The sequence below is a fragment of the Pygoscelis adeliae genome, unplaced genomic scaffold (genome assembly GCF_000699105.1).
Source record: "Pygoscelis adeliae isolate BGI_AS28 unplaced genomic scaffold, ASM69910v1 Scaffold544, whole genome shotgun sequence".
Lineage (NCBI taxonomy): Eukaryota > Metazoa > Chordata > Aves > Sphenisciformes > Spheniscidae > Pygoscelis > Pygoscelis adeliae.
The window spans coordinates 260,038-267,673 of NW_008824715.1; positions in this window are offsets into that span (position 1 = coordinate 260,038).

Below are 7,636 nucleotides of genomic sequence, written 5' to 3' on the forward strand. Positions count from 1 at the left end.
ACAGCCGGCTGAACATGAGCCGGCAGTGTGCCCAGGTGGCCAAGAAGGCCAATGGCATCCTGGCCTGTATCAGAACTAGTGTGGCCAGCAGGAGTAGGGAAGTGATCGTGCCCCTGTACTCGGCACTGGTGAGGCCGCACCTCGAATACTGTGTTCAGTTTTGGGCCCTTCACTACAAGAAAGACATTGGGGTGCTGGAGCGTGTCCAGAGAAGGGCAGCAAGGCTGGTGAAGGGTCTGGAGCACAAGTCTTATGAGAAGCGGCTGAGGGAACTGGGGTTGTTTAGCCTGGAGAAAAGGAGGCTGAGGGGAGACCTCATCGCTCTCTACAACTACCTGAAAGGAGGTTGTAGCGAGGTGGCTGTCGGTCTCTTCTCCCAAGTAACTAGGGATAGGACGAGAGGAAATGGCCTCAAGTTGTGCCAGGGGAGGTTTAGATTGGACGTGAGGAAAAATTTCTTCACCGAAAGGGTTGTCAAGCACTGGAACAGGCTGCCCAGGGAAGTGGTTGAGTCCCCATCCCTGGAGGTATTTAAAAGACGTGTAGATGTGGTGCTTCGGGACATGGTTTAGTGGACATGGTGGTGTTGGTTCGACGGTTGGACTCGATGATCTTGGAGGTCTTTTCCAACCTTAATGATTCTATGATCCACATTGAAAATGTCCTTTGTACATTGTTTTGCCATTGACAGTGCTAGAAGGAATGTTAAACTAATGCATTTTTTTAGGCAGCATGTTGACTTATGTGCTCACACGCTGGAACAAGTTTTATTTTACTTTAAATCTGCTTAATCAACCCAAGCTATCACGTTATTTTGGAGGAATTGCAGTGCATTGTTAGTATATGGCTATGCAGATAAACACATATGGTTTTTATATGCAGAAGCATAATACAACTGAATATATCTGGATGCATATTTTCTATATAACTGTGTATGTGTATCTTTTTTAACCTTTTCCTCTGAATGCATTTCTCATCCAATTTATGCCTGCACTTCTGTGAATATTTCCTTTCCAGTCCTTTTCACCCACTCATACCGTTCTTCAACATACTTGGGATTTATTTTCTTCTGATCGTCTCTGTGCTATTCAGTAGATTTTTCTCTTCTGTCTTTAGACTCCTGCCCTTTCTTTGCTTCTTCCATTTGGTATCCTGCAAATTTCCAGCATTTTTCTTGTATTTCATCCACACCTTTGGGGTTACGTTCTTGTAGGTTCCACTTGTCCTAGTTAGAGTGACAGTGGGTTGTCTACAGAAGTGTTCCCTTTTCTGAACAGGGTAGTTGGAGCTTACTCCCTGGCCATCTTGACTCTCCAGCAAGGAATGAGGAAGGAGATCAGTTAGAGCCTCTTGTGTACCTGTTACAGGTCATTCTGAATATTAGGATGGCTGGGCTGGAGATCAAATTTACACCACTTGCTCCTAGGCTTTCCATTTAGTTGACATCTGTGGATGAATTAGTCATACCTCTCTCTCTTTCTCCTCCCCCCCACCCCCCCAACAGTTTAATGACCTCAGAGTAAGTGACTGAGAAGAAAGCTGTCTTGTGATACTGGAACAAAAGAATGTTTGGCATTTCATTAACAAATCCTACCAAAAAGGACTATATTCAGCCTTTCTCTTAACAATGCACTGTCAGTTTACTGTCCTGGGCAACAGTATCAAAAAGTCTAGTGCAAAAAGGGATGGAGTTTTTTATTGCTTTTATCTTCTACAAAAGCTGGAAATTAGTAGGATATCATCACAAGACTGAAAGAAATGAAGTTCAGACTTGTGAATTGTAACTTTGATGTCAGTTGAGTCCTCTGTTGTTTATATCTGAGTAGATGGCATGAGTGCAGAGAAGTGTCTTGTTTTCAGGTAACTATCCTGCACCACACAGAGTTCTGTTCATCAAGTGGTCGACCAGACTCACAATGGGTCTTCCTGAGCGTCTAGTATGAATGTGGCTAGGCACACCTCATGTGTCCCTTTCATTGACTGCTCCATGGCATTCTTGCTGGTTTATCTTGCTTCTGTGCCCTGAAGGAGGATTTCCATCAGGATTTTGCTAGCTTGTTTCAGATTTAGTGGTTAAAAAAAAAATATCTGCTAACTCCTGTTTCTTGACCTCTGTGTAAAGAAAAATGAAAAACGTCACCTTTTCTGCATTTTTCTGGACACTTAGTAGTAGATCCTGAAATGCTGCATGCTTTATGGAAGTATCTGAAATAGGGGGCAAACAAGGTTGTTAATTACTGACAGTCTGGGGAATGTGCAAGAATATAATCCATAAAGGCTTTGCGAAGAATTGAAACTGTTGCTCGGGAAGACATTGTAGTGGAATTCAGTACAAAGAACTCCATGAAATTATATGATCTTCCATATTTGCTGTTTTCCCAACATTGTGTATGGAATAGTGCACAAAGAGCTTAACACTGGGCTCCTGCTCACAGATAGTGACAGAAAGCCAGAAAGAAAGTCTTAAAGGATTCCTGCAGTGGAAAGAAAGGTTTCATTTGGGTGATTAAAACACTTCATAACTCAACTTGCTGTAGAGCTTTTCCCAGAGCCAACAATTCCAGAGTGCATTTCTCAGGAGGGTTAAAATACACAGTTCTGCTAACAACTTGTCTTAGAGCCCTCTTCCTACCATATCTGTCAGCTCTTCCTGGAGATGCTTGATCGTGGCTCAGCTGCTGCTATTCATTCAGACAGCCCAGAAGGCAAAAGGCTGGGAATGCAGCCCGGTTTACCAGCGAGGCAGGTATTTTCCCTGTGCTAGAGCAGCCGTTGGTATTGCAGCTGTGTCCCACCGGACTAGCTTTCTTCTGTGTGGCACCCTGCTGCCAGAGCATACAGGCAGACTGTTACAGAGCACAGCACCTGTGCTCTGTCCTGTTATCTGCTTGTGTGTCCTTTTATATGAAGATTTGAATGATGCTGAAATCAGCCTGTTGTCACAGTAACCAGGTGAGAGCATGTGCAGTGAAGTCATATTTGGTGTAATTCTGGGTCAAGTCCAGAAACTGGGAATGGAAGGAGTATGAGGAGGAAGAAAACATTTGTCTAAGGAGTGGTTTGATGGCCGGCTTTGTTGACAGTGCAGCCCAGACATGGTAGGATTGCCTGGGTCTGGCTCATAGCCATGTAAGGGTGTGTCGAAGTTTCAGGTGTGTTGGGAAGTTCCTGCAGTGTTTAGCAAGGCAAGATCTTCTGATGTAGCTGTACATTTGCAAGTTTAGTTTCGGTGCTTGAAATGCAGTAGACAAATGAAGCTCACTTCCACCCACAGGAATAAGAGCCTGTAAATCTAGCAAGACAGAGGAGGTGTCCAGCTGTCTCAGACAGAGCAACATGCTTTTTGGAAACTACCTCTGGCTAGAGCAGAGGCGGCCCTGCAGACAGCCTATTCGGTTGTAAGAAACTGGTCCCACAAAGCAAGAAGTGCAGTGCTTTGATTGCTGTGGGAAAGACTGAGCTCCTTGACAGGAAAAGAATGAGGAGAGCTACTAACTCTGCCAAGCCTGGGGCTTACTCCTCCTCACTTTGTTTGAAACCCAGTATAAATGGCTTTGTAGGACTGATGCAGCTGATTGTTTATGCTCTAGTCTCAGCTCTCCTTGGAGCCTCAGCTTTGCACATATCTATCTTCTGTGGTGATGTAACCGGTGCTTGGCGTGTCAGATTTAAGGTATGGCTGTGTTCCAAGAGGTGTCCAAGTTGCCAGATACAAATTCCTGCTCATCTGTGTAAGTCACATAAAGGAAGGTATGGCAAAAGGTCAGAGATATTTGAGTTATAAGACATGCCAGCCATTAGCAACTTCACTGTGTTGAGGTATCGTACTTCAAGTGCCTCAGGCTGGATGTCCTCCTGTTTTTTATTGAGAAACAAATTGAGGCTGGTGGGGCAAAGAGAAGGAATCACCTCATTTTTATAAGCAGAAGCCAAAAATTCATGGGAAAATTCCCATGTAGGAAACAGAGGAGCTCCCAAGTTATGTGAAGATAACTCAGCATATTCTATAGAATGAGTAAATAAACGCACCCTGAGAGCTAATGCAAAACACCCATTAAAACAGATACTGTGCTGCTTCAACAGCATATTTATTAAAAAAAAGGGAAAGGCATGGACAGTAAAATGGTTTGTTCAGAACATGCCCACTCCTGTGCCTCGTAATTTGCAATTCCCCTGTTGTTTTAATGTTTTTGATTAATTTTTACTTTTAAGAAGCTTTTCCATAAGGGAGAGCCTAACACCTAGGTCAAGCTGTTCCTGTAGTGGTACTTGCTCCAATTTCAGAGCTTTTTCCCCTGAAGAGAACATGCGGTTTGGCTCTCCAGCACTGTTTCAGTGAAGCAATTAGCTCTCTGACTAGCACTTTCTTTGGGAAGTTTGTACCCAGAGCAAGAAAACCGGTTTTAATCTTCCTTTCATGCCCAGCAAATAGTCTCAGGCTGCCTACTTTATCTACTTTGAAATACAGAAAAATAGTGTTGCAGGAATGGCAGTACGTGTGGCCAGCAGGAGCAGGGAAGTGATCGTGCCCCTGTACTCGGCACTGGTGCGGCCGCACCTCGAATACTGTGTTCAGTTTTGGGCCCCTCACTACAAGGAGGACATCGAGGTGTTAGAGCATGTCCAGAGAAGGGCAACGAAGCTGGTGAAGGGTCTGGAGAACAAGTCTTATGAGGAGCGGTTGAGGGAACTGGGGTTGTTTAGCCTGGAGAAAAGGAGGCTGAGGGGAGACCTCATCGCTCTCTACAACTACCTGAAAGGAGGTTGTAGCGAGGGGGGTGTCGGTCTCTTCTCCCAAATAACTGGCGAAAGAACGAGAGGAAATGGCCTCAAGTTGCGCCAGGGGAGGTTTAGATTGGATGTGAGGAAAAATTTCTTCACCGAAAGGGTTGTCAAGCACTGGAACAGGCTGGCCAGGGAAGGGGTTGAGGCACCATCCCTGGAAGTATTTAAAAGACATGTAGACGTGGCGCTAAGAGGACATGGTTTAGTGGTGGACTTGGCAGTGCTAGGTTAATGGTTGGACTTGATGATCTTAAAGGTCTTTTCCAACCTAAACAATTCTATGATTCTGTAACAGCTGTACGCAGCCCCAGGCAGTGCTCAGTTTCTGCCTTTCGGCATCGCTAGGGAGTTACGTACTCTGTTTCCTGGCACAAACAGCTGGAACAATTTGTTTGGTTTTGGGGGCAGAGTGGGGAATCTAACAGTTAACTGTTTTGCTAGCAGTCTACCATTTGGTTACCTCATTTTTTGAAAGTAACTTAAGGTAGCACAGTTAGTGTTGCTGAAAACCTCAAGTCTGGTTTATTTGGCAGTAAAATAATCGTCACACTTCTCTGATTAGTGTTTGTAGGTCCTTAAGTTTTCTTTTTGTTCTGAAGCATCCTGTCTATGAAATAGAACTAGGCCTTTTCTCCTTTATATTTAAGATACTTTTTTTTTGAAATGTACACCCTTATTAACTGGGTTTTTGTAGTTGTGTCGACTAAAGTTTATTGGTATGTGAAAAAGAGGTGATCTTTTTTTCTTGTTAGAATTTCAGATTTTGGGGGAGTGGTGGTTTCTGTTTGATGGTGTCTTGTTTTTCCCCCCAAACACTTACAGAAGTTTTTGATGTAGATCTTTGAAGCACCATACAAGTTGTGACTGGATTGAACCCTTGTGCAGCTCCTCTGAGGTAACAAATACCAGCCTGATTTTCTGGGTAGGGAAATTAGATGAACCTCAAAGAGTTTTGTTTTTTTTTTCTTAAAAAGGGGGGGAGGGAAGCTTTCTGACACTCCCAATTGTATGGGTTTTTTTTCTTAGGCCTTGCTACTTCAGACATGCTTGGTTAACCTCACTGTGCAGGTTTTGTTAAGTAAAAAAGAGAAATAAATTGCATAGTTGTAGAAAAGACTGTTTCGTATCTGCTTAATGTTTAGGCTGTTACATTCAAAGAACTAACATTTATCGAAAAATCTTAGGGTTCAATTTAAAGCAAATTTAGGGGAATTCTGGGGCTATTTATGCTCTCCTGCAATAGGATGGCTTTACCACATGGGGGCAATATGCGATTGGACTGTGTCTGTTCTTTTATGTCTACCTATAGATTAAGAAAATAGGTGGCACAGTTGGCAGTTTTTGCCTGGAATTTTGTTTCAGTGTATCTGGCTCAGCAGCCGTATTTCTTTGCAGCTTGCAGCTTATGTATGCTCTTGATTTTTGTGCTGTTGATTCAGAACTGCTGCTGGCTATAGAGTGAACCTTCCGGGTAGGAAGAACGTGTTTAGACAAGTACACTAATCAGACTGAAAGAGGCTGCAGAGCAAGTGCCTGCGTGTGTGTGTGCACGTGCACAGGTATGAACATATGCTGTGCTTAATTTGTTTGTTGTAATTGCCACTTTCACCATGAGAGCAAACTTAAAATACAGATACGATTATGAAAGTCAAAGCAGGTGATTGCAAAAAAGGATTGCATCCACTATTTTTTTCTGTTAGCAAACTAGCAGAATTTTTTCCTGTACCTAAGTGTCCATGCCTGTTCTAAAGAATTGATTAGTATTGAAGGTTTAACTCTAGGTCACAGTCTGAGGCTAGTGGACTTTGCACTTTATAAAGGGCAATGTAATTGCGAGGTAGAATGTGTGCAGAAGGGCTCCTGAAAAATGCCCACAAGGGGAGCAACCTGAAAAGCCCAAAGGATTACCCCTGTGGCAAGTGCTATAGCATGACTGGGGGGGGAGGCAGAAGTATTTAAGATTGGAAGTGGAAACCCCCCCACAAAGAGTCTACAAATTTCGGCAGCATGGAAGTTAGTTTCTGTACTTGGTTTAGCAAGATGCTGGTAAAGATAAGTACCTTTGACATTATATCTCTGCCAGAAGAACAAGGTGCATTCTGCCAGGTTTTGAAGTATCTTCATTCATTACTGTTGAAGAACAGTATTTCTCCTGAGCCTCCAGGTCAATTTTAACAGTAAGTGCAGCTGGTGTAAGAGAGTAACTTCAGAAAGTAATATGTACAAGTATGTCTGTGTTATTCATTCTTTGTGCTGATCATGTGGATTGAATCTCCAGTTATCCAGCAATTCCTGTTTGCCTTGGCTTGAGTCTTTTGCCCTTTGCTTATGACAGTCAGTGTATTGATCAAATTCTATGATTTCCCTCTCTTCTTTTTCATGTTTTCATCTGGGGTACAAATGGGCTGTGAGTACAGAACAACACCCAGCTATAATCGTTGAAATTGGCTTCAGTTTCCCATTTGAGAAGTGGTCTGATGCAATTCTGAGCTGTTAGGTAGAGAACTTTTTTATCACTGATGAGACAGGTTGAGGAATGATTCGGCAATCCACGTAGCCCAGTCTCTACTGAGATGTCTTGAGTCAATGTGGAAGGCAATCTAGAGGTTGGCGAGATAAGGCAACTAGTCTCCTGTGTGGTTCTGCTGCACAGACCATTACAAACTACAAAGTACTTGACTGAGCTCTTCTGGGATGAAACCCTTTCAGATCAGGAATATGACCAGGGTAGTCACTAATTGTCATGACAGTCAACCTAAGATATGAATGCACATGTGGAAATGAGAATTTTTCCTTTGGTGGACCTCTGAGGTGCTCTACAACTGGTACTGTGACACCAGGTCCTCAGAGG